This window comes from Epinephelus moara, chromosome 3, assembly GCF_006386435.1.
Source record: "Epinephelus moara isolate mb chromosome 3, YSFRI_EMoa_1.0, whole genome shotgun sequence".
Classification (NCBI taxonomy): domain Eukaryota; kingdom Metazoa; phylum Chordata; class Actinopteri; order Perciformes; family Serranidae; genus Epinephelus; species Epinephelus moara.
In genome coordinates, this window is record NC_065508.1 from 20,193,093 (window position 1) to 20,210,485 (window position 17,393).

The 17,393-nt window shown below is 41.7% G+C and overlaps 1 protein-coding gene across 1 annotated transcript in view; it reads right to left on the reverse strand.

Annotated features, from left to right (window-relative positions):
- Window positions 1–17,393, reverse strand: part of LOC126388298 (LHFPL tetraspan subfamily member 7 protein) — a 160,995-nt gene that overhangs the window by 122,679 nt on the left and 20,923 nt on the right. The gene's annotated exons all lie outside the window — the stretch shown is intronic.

Genomic DNA, 17,393 nt, shown 5'->3' on the forward strand with positions numbered 1-17,393 from the left:
CATTACCACTTTTACTCACAGACAATACAGAAAAATTTGCAAGCCTTTTTTACGACTGTGCTCGCGCTGCTCTGAGCACAAGTTAATTTAGTAGAAAATGAGCTGCTAACAGCACTGGTCCTCTCAATGATGCTTCCTAAATAGATTGTAATTGTGTGTTAATAACTGGTCGAGCCACTGCAACAGCTGGAGCCGGAGAGGAAAGACGAGGGCTGAAAGAGTGGAGAAATTGTGGAGGGAAGAAATTAAAGTTTTTGGCATGAGACAGAATGAGACGGGCAGACTTGTTTTAATCTTGTTTTGCTCCAGTCTGAAAACTTGATTTGGAAGATAATCATCCCCGGATATTGTGACTTACAGGTCCAGTGTGTAAGATTTAAGGAGATTTAGTGGCGTTTAGCGGGGAGGATTGAAGACTGCAACCAGCTGAAACTTCTCCTGGTTAGAATTCCTTCAGTGTTCATTGATCAGGAGTTCTTAACCAGGAGTCAAACAGACCAGGTGGTTAAAAACACTGAATAAAGCAGTTTCATGTTACAAATCAGTGTTTCTTTTACGCAGTTCGGTATGCTGGACACGGGCAGCTAAGATTCAGACGTTCAAGAGGTGTTTTACCAGGAGCCAAATTGTCAACAGAGGTCTCTTCCTCTCCAAAACAAATGCACCCAGTGATTTAAACCAGTAAAAGCAATTTCAAGGGGGAAAAAAATCAATGTTTTTCCAAAGCTACTCGTAGCAGACGGCCTTTCAGCTACGGTGTCTTACACGAAAACACAAATGGTCCTGTCTAGAGCCAGTGTTTGGTTTGTCCATTCTGAGCTGCTGTGGGAACATGGCAGTGCAACAAGCCGATCTGTGTAGACAAGGACCCACTCCTTATGTAGATATAAACGGCTCATTCTAAAGCCCAGTTCAGACCAGTGATTGGAAACGAGACAAAACCATTTTAGAACTTTGCAGAGAAACGCTACAGCAGTGTGAACTGGCCGTTTGAGTTAAACTCAAGCCAGCTGATGGTGTTACCTGCAATTTGGCGGCTGGTTTTAGAACAAAAAGCACATTAGCTCTTTCCACAACCAATCAGCTTGCAGTGAAGACAGCTGGTCAAGTCAAAATGACCGCATACGGTGTGTTCGCTTGCTGCGGCAGGTGCTCCATCCCCGCCAAGCCCTCTGTTTCCATTCTCATGTTGTGCCGGTGTCGGACGGTGGGTCGCTACTGCTGCTCGCTGTATGTGAATTGGAGCTGCTTACTTATATTACTGTGGCGTATTTATTATGAATACAGGCTATGTGATGCTCGTTTTTCGCTGTTTCATCACTACTACAAATGCAGCTGTAGCCAGTATCTCACTATCACTATCCTCATTCATATTTTAAGAAGCTACAGATTATATTCAGCCACAAAATAAGCCTGAAAAGCTGGAAATCAGAACAGACGTACAGAGAGTTGTTGCATAGAGATGATACACCATCTCATCTACTTACACTGGTGTGAGCCGACAGGTTTATAGAACATTACAGAAGGGCACATTGCAAATAGTTGCCTGTTTCAACTTGTCTTGTCATGAACCTTTGGTCTGAACTGGGCACACACAAAAAGAACAATTCTCATTTTCAGGCAATTATACCCTAGAGAAAATATACTTATTATATTATATCATATTCCATTCCTGCCAATATATCCTCCTAAATCCTACACACTGGACCTTTAAGGTAAGCTGCCGCACAAAAACACAACTTTTACTTCACGTCCACAATCAATGCAGACAATAGCTGTTGGATTTGACCCACGAGCACCTATTAATCCCACCATACTGGTGAGCAGCCTGGAGCATACAAGTGTTACAATGCTGATAAAACTCAGGGATACAGGCACTGATACACATGTAAGACTACCTGGCTCCATCATAAAGATACTTTATTGGTTTCCCACAATAAATGAGCCACATCCCGAGCCTGTTGGAGACCAATAACTGCACTATACAAAAAAACCTCCATCCAGCTGCTTTGAGTAATAAAGGGACAGTCAAAAGGGGACTCTTTGATTTCCAATTACATTAAGAAAGTCGGGGATTACACAGTACGGGCCAATGAAATTTCATTGTCTCCTCAATTGGGAGTTACAAGATGGAGATGGCAAGGCATGTCTCATTAAACGCACTTTGCCTTTCCAAGCCTGGGCTGAATGGCTAAATGTTCCAGAGCAGAGCTGTGGAAAATGGAGGGTTTCTGCTCTTCACAAGTGCCGAGGAGAGGACACAGTTAATGCTCAGAGTCAGCCCTTGACAGAAATAACCCCACCACTTTACAATCGAATGTCTCGCCTTTATGGAGGACAAGGGGTGAAGCGAGAGCACTGCAGATCCACCGATAAGCAGACGTGACGAGTTTGTCATATTGCTTGACAGCTCTTTCTGTGCGTGTGTGCTTTAGGCCTAGTCCACACCAACCCGTTCCCATTCCCAGAGCATTATAAATAAAGCAGCTCAATCAGTGGGTGGTGTCTAATTCCAATGCACAAAGCCCTTTCTAATGTCTATATGAGAAGTCTGAGTGGGGTTGGAAGACAGGGTGGTGGATGGGTCAAACAAACAGGGGACTTTCACCCAGGAGAACAGTGTTTGTCTCCTTTTTCGTTCCTGTATTTTTTAACAGCGCTATGGAATTAATGTCTTTAATGTAAATCTAAAGTAGTTCGTTTATCTTTAAAAGACACTGCACATGTAACCAGTGGAAATCAACACGCCTTCCATGAGTGTCCAAAACTGCCACTAGAGGATGACCTAGACCGTCACAGTTTGAAGCCTAGTGCCACTGGCCAAAATTTGATGAGTTGAAAGTGAGAACATGTTGTCCACACGTGCGCAGGTATTTTTGAAAACAGGTTTTTTATGCCTATGTTCCAAGAAAAAAAAATCCCATCCACACAATCAATGTTTTAAAAATGTCCAGATGAGAACAAGAAAACAATTAAATGTGCTGTCGGGAACATGCCAAACAAACAGGTGGCGTTATAACCCTAACCCTAAGGCCATGCTGAACCATGCTGGTTAATCAGAAGCCTAGAGAAAAGCTATTAGCAACTGCTATGGCAAATCGAAGTGTGTTTCTGATGCCTCTGTTTCTGAATATAGTGGAAGAGTCACTGCAGATTTATGTGTTAACATGTGAAAAGTTCTGTTAGCAAGGTTAAAAGGACTGTAACTTAAATGTATTTTAATTGTCGATTAATCTGTCAATTTTCTTGATTGATCGTTTAAATTAGATTAGATTAGATTGAATTAGATTGAACGTTAAAACAAACCACATGTGCACACGGCACTTGCTGCCCTCTTACATCATGCCAGAGTAAATCCAGCCAGTGGTTACTTCCCATCTGAGTGTGGCATAGGCCTTTATGTTAATATGCACAGGTATGCCATCCTCTGAGCTTGCCGCAACCCTCCCATCACGAATCAGCATTCAGCAGCGTGAGAGCCCAGCGGTCGCACTACAGCATCAGCCTAGACATGCTCTGCGTCTAGAAGCCCATTAGCACCGTAACACAGCCTTCCAGAACATCTCTGAGCCACCAGAGGTGATTCGGCTCCATCCACCTCCCACAAGGCATCAGCTGAGATTTGGCCTGTCCAGTCCACTTTCCTTAAACTGTTTCCTTCCCCTGTACTTTCTCTCTCTTTGCCCGCCCTGCAACTTCATCATCTTTCAGAGAAATCCTGATAATCCTGCCAGAGCGCTAATACAAAAAAGCACCCTCCTCCACCTCTAAATTAATGTGCTGAATAATACATCCGTCTTCCCCATTGATCTTTGCTGGGCGGAGACTGGGAGCGGGAGTGCAGTTCGGATAAGTGCGTGTATGTGACGGTCCTCTGAATGGCTGACGAAGCTGTGTGTGTACAGAGTGAATACGAGATGGAGAGGAGATGAGGGAGAGAGGGGAGCGGAGATTAATCACCTGACAAGTGGATGGAGTGTCCATTTGTGCCTGGGGGACAGGCTGCAGATAGGATGTGACATTCAGGAGCACTTAGGAGGACATGGAAGCGCTCGCTGTTACCTCTCCAACACACACACACACACACACACACACAAAGGGACGCACAAACATAGTCTCCCAGTGTTGGTGTATAAACACATGCATGTTCAGAGGGGAAATCCTATTACTGTAGAGCGTAGGGGTATAAATGACAAATTATAAAAACCCCAAAAAAGTATGAGTATGATGCCTGGATGTATTATGAGGCACAGAGAAAAACACTTGTTAGTTAATGTGTGACAGCTAGAGTAGTTTTAGATACTTTCTAAGGTGGATTCACAGCACAGATCACATGGGGTACTTAGATCCCAGTAATTGACCGAGTGATGGAAATGATGGCCAAAAAATCAGTTCCAGGTTGTAATAAGACTAAAGTATCTATTTTCATTAACCTAATGCAGATTGCAGTCGATTGTGTCCTGCCCTGTGTGCCAAGGACATGCACTTTTGGTAATTTCATGGCCAGGTTTGCCTGCACCTGTAGTGCACTTGGACATGAGGTGGGACCAGAAAAAAAACACAATATCATATGTTACAGGAAGGCACTTTGAAACTGCAATTATTATAATCCAGTCCCAATACACCTCTCCACCCTGGTAATAAAGCAGGTTCCTTTATTATTTGATGACTTGTTTGATCGGTTGTTAGTGTGAAATCCTGACAACTGTAGGCCAAGCAAGAGACATCACCACAGCAGAAGACGCCATATTCACAATGTTCGTGCGCATCTGTTTAGGCATTCGCCAGCATGTTGATGATGTATCAGGGTCTTGAAGAGTTGTCCCATTCTATAGGGGAAGTATTTCACCACTGCTTCTTGCAACTCTGTTTCCAGGGGCAAGGTGACACTCAAAAACCAGGGGAAGGGATAAAAATATGAAATGGGATTGGGCCTAATTGTTGTTTGGGGCCTGCAGAGCTTCAAATATGAATACATACAAATATCCATCAGTCTCTTTAATTAAAAAAGTTTCTGGAGATGCTAAAGATAAAGTGTTTTTTTTTAGTGCACAAAAATGTGATTTTATTTGTCATCACACCATCTGCCTTTTTTTTTTTTTTCACTAAAAAACAAGTTTTTAACCTGTCTGTCTGCTAATTTTGCTCATGATATGTCCTGTAGCATTTAACAGTCAACGCTATGGCTGAGCATTTTAGCCGAGGAACTGCCGAGTACCAATGACTTAAAAACACGGATTCAGACAGAAAGGGTTTAGTACATCACAAACCTAAGGAACCAATGCCGTCAACTTGTGAATCATGGGGTATCAGAGGAGAAGTCAGGTATGTATCAGTATTTTGTGGGCTAAGTTTCACTTTCACTTTAACTTTTCAGAGAAATAGACTATTAGTTTGGGACTTCTGATATGAAGCCTCAAGTTTGGCCGTTGCCATCTTGTGTCTTTTGGGACCAGAAGTGACCATATTTGGATGAGTGGGTGGAGATAACACTAGCTGCTAGCTCGGTTAGCTGGTTGGGGCGTAGCCTGGACCTCTGTTGGGGGGTCCTCCCCTTGGTCTTTGTTTGATAAACAAGCTCTGTTTTGATGCTTTTTTTCTGCACCCTGGCACCTAATTTACATTTCAAGTACAAAAACAATTCCCACTGTGAATCATTTTCATCGTGAATTAGAAAAAGATCAGCAGGCCACCCAGCACTCTATGGTGGACCAGATTTGGCCTGTGGGCCGCCAGTTGGGTATCAGTGCCTTTGAGGGTCTGTTAATACAACCAAATGCTGAGTCAGAGCTTTTTTAAGTGATTAGATATTACAATAACTTCTATGAATTGAAAACACACTGAAATAGCGACAGCTTCACCTATACTCTATGAATCTGGGGTTATGCCATGGTTACGTTACCTAACCAGTGTCACAGTGGTAGTGACTTGTCAACGGATAGCACCCACCTGTCACTCAAAACAGCAACGCCCTTAATTATAGATAACTTTAAGCAATGCCAACAATGAGTGAATGGGAAATTAGCTACAGAGATCAAAATTGTTTATTTGTGCTGAGCTGTAAACATGTTTTTGTTCTGTAAAGTTTGGTTTGAAAATGGGGATCTATGGGGATCTATGGGGATCTATGGGGATCGAGTCACTTTTGAAGCCGGACTAAATGAACATTTTCATAGTTAAGACCCCCCCTTTATTGTGTCCGCACTGTGCAACACCATGGAAAGACTCTTAAAACTATGGTGGTCCTTGCCTCAGTGTCTTGTGTGGAGATTTTGGGAGAGGACTGGCAGAAACGGACAGTCCTGATGGAGTTATTAGCGAAATGAGAAGTTTTAAGTGACCTTTAATTGTCATGGAAATGTACAAGATCATTTCTAAACTACTTTAAATGTGTCCTCCAACAAATGTGTCCTATTGATTGGCAGTAGAAACTGTTGTTAGTGATTCATTACAAGACAACTTTGATGTGCACATGTGCACAGGGGTGGTTATTAAGCAGCAGTCTGGCGCTTGTTACACAAAATTAAGCCAGTGGATCTGTCATACGTAATTGTGGCCTGACAGTGTGCAACATCACTTTGGTTAGAGACTGCAGATGGAACAGATAGCTGCTGCCTTCAGATGGCTGTCACCAGAGTAAAGGCCGTCAGTGTAGGCGACTAACAGAATCATGCAATAATTGTTATTCTGTCTTGTTGGCATCACATGTCAGCTGGTTGAAAAATAATGAATAATTGAACGCAGAATGAAAGTGGAAAGAGAAATAAATAAGGGGTTTATGTAATTTTATATGAGTGTGCCTTCAGCGAATAAAGTGACCTGCTCTGGTTATTCTTTGAGATATAGTTCCAAGACACAATCTTATATCATTTTCTGCCTGAAGCCTGCCTCTGTAATTTGTTCTTCGGGGAACAGAGGAGAATCCATTCTCACAGAGAAAAGACATTTTAGAGTCCATACTGTGTATCCTGGCAGTGGTTCGATAGAAAGACACTCCTCACACATACTTTCACTGTCTTCACAACGTTCCATCAGCCGACTAACACCTGCAGTAACACATCTTTACTAATGTGTTGTCTCAATATTTGGAACAGAAAATCCCACTGATGATTTCAGCTCCATGTCCTCCGCCTTTTTATCAATTTCTCACTGCATTGTGGTGTCAAGCATGTGCATGAAACCCATAAAAAAATTATGGCATGGTGTCGCTACTGTACATGGTGGCCACCCTCTGGTCTCCCCGCAGGCCGCTCCAGTGAGAAAGCAGCTTCATTTTGAGCCACCAACCCCCTTTAGCATTAGAATAGAAACCTTTATTGTCATTGAATGCTTGATACAACGAAATTGGAGAAGCAACTCCATATGGTGCAAAAACATATGCAACAGTCAATCCTCCATCCACTCTCATCGCTCATACAACATAAACACAAAAGGCTACCAAAGACAACATAAGCAGCAATCAATCCTCCATCCACTCCCCTCACTCATACAAAATAAAACACGAAGGCTACCAGAAGACATTAAAAGCCACAGCAACACTGTTGGGTCGGGACAGCACTGCGAGCAGTAATCGCCAAATAGGCAGTTCCAGTAGCTAACGTTGGCTCCTACTAGACCTGTGTCATACGCAGTGCAGTTAACTGAAGAGTAGAAAAATGAACCTATAGACCGACATGCACAACCGGTCAAAAATATTCCAGGCAGTTAAACATCGACATCCCTAGTTTCTATGTTTCTACTACAGCTTTGACTGTACGTTACCGGTAGCTCCTTCACTCAAAAGTCCAGTCACTAGAAGAAAATGCTGCCATTATACTTTTTTGCAAACCAGCAATACATTACATTTGGATGCTTCGATGTAGTATATGAGCTGACTTTGTAATCGGAAGGTGGAGGGGATGGTGAATGGCCTGATACCTAGGCGAGACACCTGCCGAGCTGCAGACCACTGTTCAAGACCAACAAGCAACAAATCCTGTTGTGATTTAGCGAGTCATTGCTGGGTGTTTGGCAGTGACTCGTCACTGTTTATCCAGCAGGGATTGTGCCACCAAAAGCAGGCATTTTAAGCCAAAACACAATCTTTTCCTAACCATAACCAATAGGGGTGTAACGATACATCGATCCACATCGATACATCGATTCATTGATTAACAATCCGATTACATCGATGCAAAATGAAAACATCGATCCATATCGTCATCTTAAAGATACACATTTATTTTGAAATTCACATAGCACATCTGTGTCACCATTTCTGGGCAAGCACACCTCCGCTCAAACAACAACAACAAACAGAGCTCAGAAATAAAATGGTCAAATCATATTCTAGTTGTTGTGACAGACTTTGTGATATCGGCAAACATCGTATCGTCATCCAAACAAATCAATATAATATCATACCGTGATGAAGCTGGTGATTTACACCCCTAATAACCAAGTGGCTTTGTGCCTATACCTATCCACACGCTGACCACAGCGTTGTTGAAATGTTTACACATAATAACATGCAGATTTAACGTAGCCGTGCTTGCAAACCGCAGTTCGTGTTTTCCAGAATCTCCTTATCTCTGCTGCAGCTTCACAAAACTTTAGGTCAGACAGGAAAACTCCAGCTGTGACTTTCTTAATTAGGTCCATAAGGTCAAGTGCCAGCTCTAATGTCATTATGTAGAGGGAGATGTGAAGAATTTTTATCAAAGTAATGACACTAAAATGAATAATTTAAAAATGTAGTACCTAAATAATTTAAAGCCTGTGCTCTAAGGGATGGAGTTTTGCATTTCAGCACTTTTTTTAAAAGCCCACTTTTTGCATTAATCTCATGATATGGGCTGATTTACTGGAGCTGTTCAGGCTTCATGTTACTTTAAGTCTACACATCCTACTACCTGGAATAGTTTTAAAAAAAACTGGTGATGTCTCCCTGATACTTCCAACACAAGTTTCCATTCATTATGGGCCTTGAATTGTGATATTTATAATGTCTGGTACCAATACTCCTTTATGGTATCAGTGTAAATATCTCTAATCTGCCCAATAAGAGCCAAGAAACACAGTAACTCTAGAAAGAAGCCACACACACAGGACGCTCCCTGCTGCAAAGCAATGCTTTAATGTGGTGTCTTTGGTGTCATGTTAAATGAAAACACAGTGGGAATCTCTTGTACAGTCAGAGTCACTTTCTCACACACACACACACACACACACACAGGAATGTATACTGTACATTTACACTGCACTTTGTGAGGCTTGTGTTGTACGTCCACAGCAGGGATGTTTGATTTGGATCACAGTTCAGGACAGGAAGTTGGTTCAGAGTCACCCGCGGCTGCAGAAACCTCAACCTGTCATTTCTGTTCTCACTCCAACTTCTGTCTAGTGGACTTATTCACCAACCAAATTTGTGCCACATTTCCACTGCATGGTACAGTACCGCTCTACTCAACTCAACTCTTGTTTGGTTTTACATGAGCAAAGGTTGTGGACAGTACCTGTTACTTTTTGGTACCACCTCGGTCGAGGTTCCAAGCAAACTGAGTTGATACTCAAAGGTGGAGTTAAAATACTGCAGACCACTGATTGGTCAGAGAGAGCTGCCACTAGTGAGACCCGAGTAGGGCTGGCATCATTGAAGAAATTACAACACTAATACCAAAACCAGAACCCTTTAAGTGATATCAATACCACTAGAGTACTTCACTTGATCCCTTTTGTTTTCTACTTCAACATCACCACATGACAGACTGTATGGGGTGGAGCTGCTACGATAGTTGGCAAATCACACGTCGCATTTAATTAAAACACACTTGCAGTGACCGGCTGCAAGCAAAACTATACATATACACTTCAGTCAAGACCACCTTAGTCAAAGAAAACTTTATTTCCATTGCAATTTGATGTTTGGTGATATGGCTCTGTTCTTGGACCTCTCTGCCCCTCAACGAGCCTACGTGGAAAGCTAAAGGCAGAGAGAGCAAACCTCTCCGCTCTCCCTGTGCCTGCGTGGAAAGCTTAAGGCGGAGAGAGCACTCCTCTTTGCCCTCCGTACGCATGCGAGGAAAGCCTGAGGCAGAGTGAACAAACCTCCCTGCCCTTCCATGTGCCTACATGGAAAGCCTAAGGCAGGAAGAGCAGCAGCAAGGACCCAGCCCCCCACATTTTTATATAACGCACCCATTAACATTTTATTAAGGCTTAAAGTTACGCATAATTAGGAGCGGGGCTGCTTGAGTGACCGACTGGCTACAGGGCGTCGCTACAGTCTGTGATTCAGATCCACCCCTTGTTCCTCCACAGCGCTAACCTCTCGTTCAAATATGGTCACTTCTGGCTCCAAAATGGGAACAGTCAAAATGCCAAACTCAAGGCTTCAAAACAGCAGTTCACAAACCAATGCACCATGGCACCTTTGCTGCATCCAAATATATGGATATATATGACATATATGTTCTCTTCACCGACGATACGAAGGAATGTATGTCGTCTATCGTCCACAGAGCAGGGTTGCGCCAACATTCTCATGACAAAAAAATACAGGAGGGAGTGTTAAGAGTCTCTGTTTGGGTCTGTCGTTTGTGCGAGTCCTGAGTTCTTGTCAAGCAAGAATGACAGTCCCCTATTGACCAATCAATGAACTGAGTGTATCTAGCACCACCTTTTAGTATCAGATCAGTGTTCTAGGTACCTCAACAGAGGGGTAACGAAAAAACTGGATGGAATGGAGCAGTTCTGTTGGTACCATCCAAGTCTAATGACAACAGGAACACAAAAATAAACATCTTAATGTGTAAGAGACTGACCTGAACTGAACCAGACTGCTTGGCAGAAACAGGGCTTTAGTTTTTGAGCTCTCTTTGTTAGGAACAGTTCATGCCATTTAGGAGGATTCCTAGAATTAAGATAAGATCCTTTGCATATACAGCCTCTGCTCTTGTACAGGGGCTCTGTGCCAAAAACTAGCTTAAAGAAATATATTATTTAAGAATATACTGTGCTCTCATGGTCCATATAGTCCTCATTAGAGTAGCCTTTCATCAAAGCAATTGACATGCAGAAACCCCAGGCCAGGTACTTTTATTCCAGACTAGAAGTACTGGTTGGTTTTGGGTGTTTGGGGAGACAATTAAACAAGCAGGTATACAGTATGGGAGTCAGTGGGGGCTCAACACCATTTCCACCAGCACTCCACTGTAACTGGCCTAGTTCCAGTTTGTCTGCAGCTGTATTGGCTGCCACCTGCTGTACCACCTGGAGACCAAAGGGACTTCACTTCTGGGCTCTGGGGTGATGAATGAACCCAAATTATTGTTGATCAATGAGCCGAAGCTGCACCATGACCTCATGTCATTATTATTTACTAACTGTGCATTGTTTCCTATATAGATGTTAATACTCCAGTTACATGTGAGTCTGAATGATGACTGCATACATCACCTTAATCCGGACTTTATGTGCAGATTGTGTAAATATCTTTATAACTGAAGTCTGCTTTCAATCTGTTGCTATTTCCATCTCTATCAAGTCTTTATTTGTGATTTTGCAACACTGCAATTTCCCCACGAGATTCATTAAAGTTTCTACCTTTTTAGCTTTTAACTAGATTAACTGTGCAGCCAATCATAAGAACCCAGTGGTAGCAAGGACATGCTGAAATATTATATTATATCATATTATATTTTGTCATGAGTCCCTTATCAGTGATGTTCAAAGATGAAAATTACAGCCAAAATGTTTCCAAAACCAACAAACGTAAAAATGAGACCAGAAATTACACCAGAGAGAAATTACTAGAGCTTTTTGCACAGTAAAGCTGATATGTTCTATTGTGTTTGCCGTTTTCAAAAAAAAAAAAAAAAAAAAAAACGTTTAGAAAAAGATTTATTTCTGTCTGTGAATAGAAGCTGTATGAATATAAACTGCCTCAGGTACCTGCCAGCCTGCCAAAAAAACTTCAGTGAGCCTGTGGTCCCAGAACTGCTGGAGAAAGACATAAACCGCAGCTCTAGTTTCACACCAGCTGCGGCGCAGGAAGAGGAAATAGATGCACGCTGGTATCATCCCAAAGGAGAATCATCTTTATGAAACCCTCAGGTAGAGCCGCGCAGACAATGACTCATATGTAAGAGACTGTTATGATGGAGGGCTATAGGACGCGGATAAAAGCTTCTATTTTAGGCGCATTGCTCTGAGAGAAATACCTTTCAAAATGAAACAGTGCAGCCCCGCAGTGCCATTGATTCATATCAAAAGAAACATTGTGAAAATTAAACGAGTAACAAGTAAATTCCCTCCTTGATTCACTGATAATGATGAGGGCTCTTATGATGGGTTCACTTTATGGGGTTAATCAAGAACTGTATGACAAGTGATCAAGTGTCCATCTGGCAGTGCTGAGCACCACCTGCCCACACACACATACACACACACGCACAGTGCAGAGATCAGAGCAGCAGGTTTATACACAGCTCACATAGCTGCACCTTGCTGACCAAAGCCAAGCGCTTGCAGGGATTCTGTACATATGAGCTCCAGGGACGTTGGAACTATTTTCCAGGAGGAGGTGCTGTAGATATGCTCCACCCTGGACAGGGCTGTCTCACACAGCAGTGCTGATTATCCTGAGCTATTAATGAGCCTGACCCAAGGCTTTAATTTAAAATCATTTCAGATGTATACAGCTGTTAAAGGGTAACGTCTGTATTTTTTTTAACCCTATTCTTGTGTTTAAGTGACTAATGGGAACAATTTCGATCTCGCCAATCCCACCAGACTCCATTTAAATTACGAGTCATTTTAGACTGTATAGAGTCAGCGTATTTTCACATCTATGTGGTTAAACTAAGGGTTTATTTCAATCAAACCAGAGCTGGTGATTACTGAACAGTGGAAAGACGAACCAAGATGGTTTTTGAGACTTTTATTTTGTTTCTGTCGACTCTGAATGACATGCATTTTACAGTGATAAAATTACAGTTTATTTAAATGGACTCTGGTGGGTCTGACAATTGCCATTTCCGGGCTGTTTCTGATTAAATAAAAAGGGTCTCGCTCTGACAAAAAGGTCCGTCTCTGTAGGGATCCTTTCCATAATATTGTCAGACACTTAAAATAACCTGAGCCTGTCAGTGACAAAAACAAGTATTTTTAGTGGATGTAAATGGATGGTGCCAAATGCCCCGAATGGTTACACTGCAGCCAGTTTTGCAGCTGCCAGCTGCAGTTTTCTCATTCAATACCGTACAAATTTCAACAATTGTTGTTCCAAATGTGCAAATATTTGTTGCCTCCTTGAATGAGTGAGCACTTCTGAGTGAAGGCTGGCTATTCCATATAATCAAATATCTAAAAAATGAAACTGTGGGAAACATGACGCCGAACAAAGACAGATAAAAATAGAAAAATAAGTACCTGCAGTTAGAACATTGCACATTTATCCACTTTTCAGAACCATACTTTTACTTTTTATTTGAGTACCTTTTACTTCGCAACATTTGCAATTTATACCTTTGTTACAAATAGTGTTTTACCTTCTATGCATTTTTCCTGCATCGACAACAATGAGCAGTCATGTGTGAATGTGGTTTATGTAACTAAAATCCAGTACTGCACAGACATGATGTCTCCTCTGCTACTACTCTATATGCCTCCAAACAACAGCATCACATCAGAGTCACAGTATACCTGTGGGGTGTATGATGACTTTTTTCCCTGCTTCTCTTGTCTTTATCTCTCTCTGCTCTCAATTAAATGGAAGTTGATGTCCTGGAGAAGAGGCGCAGGGATGAAGGGGGGCGTACAGGTTAGGGTGCAGGCATGGGTAAAAAAACTGCAAATAACTAGAAACTTCTTAATACCGCCTCTTCCCTCTCCTCTCTATCGCACTCTCGTTCATAATAGATCACAAAGGCGGATCAGATCAGATAGGGGGGATCAAATAGCGGGTTTGAAATGTATGGGATCCCTCACAGTCTGGTTTAATGATGACATCCTTAGAGCCGGGCCAGAGGTTTTTATTCAGCTCTTATAATAGGCTGCTGGTGGTGGGGGCTGATGGATAGTCAAAAGAGGAGAGGAACCCCAGGCAAAGTTTCTCCTTTCTCGTCTCTCTCAATAGATGCTGTAATTGAATTATAGCGCAACTGATACTTCTGAGTCCGTCCTCGCCTCCTCCCCCCTCCGTTCCTTCCCCCCCGGAGTCTCTTCAAAAGACACCAGCCGTGGAATTTGTCTTGTTTTGTCTCTTGGCTTTGAAAGCAGATGCTAATAAGAAATGGATGAAAAGCATTCTGTTAAAATTTGGAATGAAGTGAATAAATTCAGCGGAGAAAAAGACAGAGATAACTGTTAATCAGCATGTTTGCTCATTAGAACAAACGTATGTTTGGCATCCCAACAAACGGCAGAGCGTAACTGGTGCACAAAGAGGCCCAATCCAGAAATTATAGTTGATCTTTTTACATCAAAACACAGCGCTGCAGGAGAGAAAGAGAGAGCTGAGGGGGGAGGATGAGATGATGGGGGAGTGTGAGAGATATGTGGAGAAGATGTGGGGGAGAGGAAGGGAGGAGCACTTTGCCTTTTCAAAGTGAAAAAGAAATACTGTACTTTCTCACATTGGTATAAAAACACTACAGCCCACATACAGTGATGATCCATCTGTAGACCTTGTCCTCCCAGCAGCTGAAGCTGACTTTGTCCTGTAGGTAAACAAAATGTATGCTTCTAATAAAAAGCATCACACCACGTACTCAAACTAAATAATAATAACAATTATGCATTTTATTCGTATGGCATTTAAAAGGTAGTCAGAGGCACTTTACGTGGTAATAAAAACAATAAAACGAACTGCCACAGCTGAGGTGAAAAGTAAAATGTCTCACTGTGAAAGCACATGGAAACTGTCATTTACATTCTGAACTGTAAATCTAATGAAGTGTTCGTACAGAATTGGGACTTATATCAAAGTACTGCTTGTAACCCTGTTCGTTATACACAGAGATATTTAGATAAGTTTTTAAGGGTGATGATTTTTTGACATGAATCTTTTTTTTGAAGGGGTTCTTTGAAGCTGTCACATTACCAATCAGTGTTTTCCCAAAGCGGTTTGTTGCAGATGGGCTTCTAATAGTGGCCAACGCAAAAACGCTAGAGCCAGTGTTGGTTTGTCCATTTTGGGCTACTGTAGAATCATGGCGGAGCAACATAAACAAGGACCCGCTCCCTATGTAGATATAAACAGCTCCATTTTTGCCAGTATATGCCCCCATATCCTTCACACTGGACCTTGAATAGTATGAATGTGTAGGCGATAAAACTTTGCATTGAGCTAAAATTCTTAAATATAAGTATTTCACAGCATACAGGAGAATCGTTAGTTACAGCAGGTTTATGATTATCACTTCAAAGTCTCTTGTACCCTTCATTAATTGTGCACCCAACTTCACTCACAGTACCACACTCGCTTTGACTTCTCCGACTCTCTGCTCGTGCTGCCTTTTATTTCAAAGTGAGACTTATTCAAGATAACTTCATCAAAGGTTTACAAATCAATTCTCTGACTGCGTTCAGAGAACCAAATTAGCCGGACGAGAATTACAGTTTTTCTGGATTGCTACTGTATAAGACACGCTTAATGAAACTGTGATCTTCATCATCACCTCCTTAGCACAGCAGAAGGCGTCTCTTGCAAATGTGTTCACATTTTTTCACTGGTTTCACACATTTTTCACACCCTTTTTTGAAAACAGTTTCCACAAATCTCATACAAAGACCCAAAACTCTATTAAATTAACTGTGTTTAGCAAAAGGAAAACATGTATTCACAAATGATGGAAATTACTTGCATAATTATGGATCTCTAATGCACCTGTGTCAAACTCCTTTGCACAACCAGCAATCGGTACTTATCTATAAAAGATGCCACCTCTGTGTTGTTATTTGCACACATGGATCAAAGAGGCCAAAGGCACTTAAAAATGAATAATGAAAGTAATAAAACAAATACAGAAAATTGTTGTTTTTTTACAGTATTTTGCATGCCATCTTTCAAAACTGTAATAAATCCCAGTGCAGCACAATTTCTTTTGTCTTGTAAAATCATCTTCTGAGAAAAGAATACAACACATGCTGTGATGTGCTTGCTTGTGTTTTTTGGCACCTTCATTTATGTAAAGTATCAACAAACAGCACAGGCACATAGCCCAAATTACTGCCAGGTTGAACTGGTTCATACTGATATCTGTATTTGAAAGACTATATTAATTTGACCACAAGTTGTGTTGTTTGATGAGTTCAGGATTTTCCAACCTGAACCAAATTTACCATGTTTATGTCTCTAAGTGACTAATGGGAGCAACATTATTTCATATTGGTCCAGTATTGAGCCAAAGAGCTGCAACCAGCACCAGCGAGACAGGGTGCAATATAAACACCCTGGGCATTTTGTGCCATCGATTTACGTCACTAAAAGTGCTTGATTTTTGCCATTGATTGGCTCAGATTGTTTCTAAGTGTGTCTGACAGCATTATGGAAAGGATCCCTGCATAGATATACTTTTTTTTGTTACAGAGGAAGATCCTTTTTGTTTAACCAGAAACAGCCCCAAAATCACTATCGCCAAACCCACCAGACTCCATTTAAATAAACGGTAATTTTAGCATGTATAGAGTCAGCATATTTTCACATCTAACTGGTTGAATTAAAGGTTTATTTCAATCAAACCAGAGCTGGTGAGTGTTGGAACAGTGTAAAGACAAGAAAGATGGTTTTTGTGAGTTTATTTTGTTTCTGTCGACTTTCAATGAGGTGTGTTTTCCAAGGATAAAATTCCTCTTTATTTAAATGGAGTCTGGTGGGTTTGGCAACAGCGATATCAGAACTGTCTCTGGTTTAACAAAAAGTATCTTACTCTTTAACAAAAAGGTCTGTCTCTGTAGGGATCCCTTCAATAATGTTGTCAGACACTTTGAATAATAATCTGAGCCTGTCAGTGACAAAAACAAACACTGTTAGTGGACGTAAATGGTGCAAACATGCCCTGAATGATTACACTGCAGCTAGTTTTGCCAATGCTAGCTGTAGCTGTCTCTCAAGACTGGACCAATTTCATATATAGAGTGTGCCAGTAAACCCGGATCTCCGTTAGCGCTTTTAGCACTTCCGGTTCTCTCGTCTAAAAGTCAATACGTTTTTTGAATGGGATTTTGGTAAAATGCAAGCTTAAGTGAGTTTCAGGTTTTGTTCTACGACATAAAACACGTCAGTAAATACCCTACTTGTGAATTTTGAAGCTTTTACGTGTCGTAAAAAAGGCGGTTGCTAACAAGTTGCTCAATACGACTACAAACCCTGTCGGGGACATTAGACGTCATCACCCCCGAACGGGCGAGAG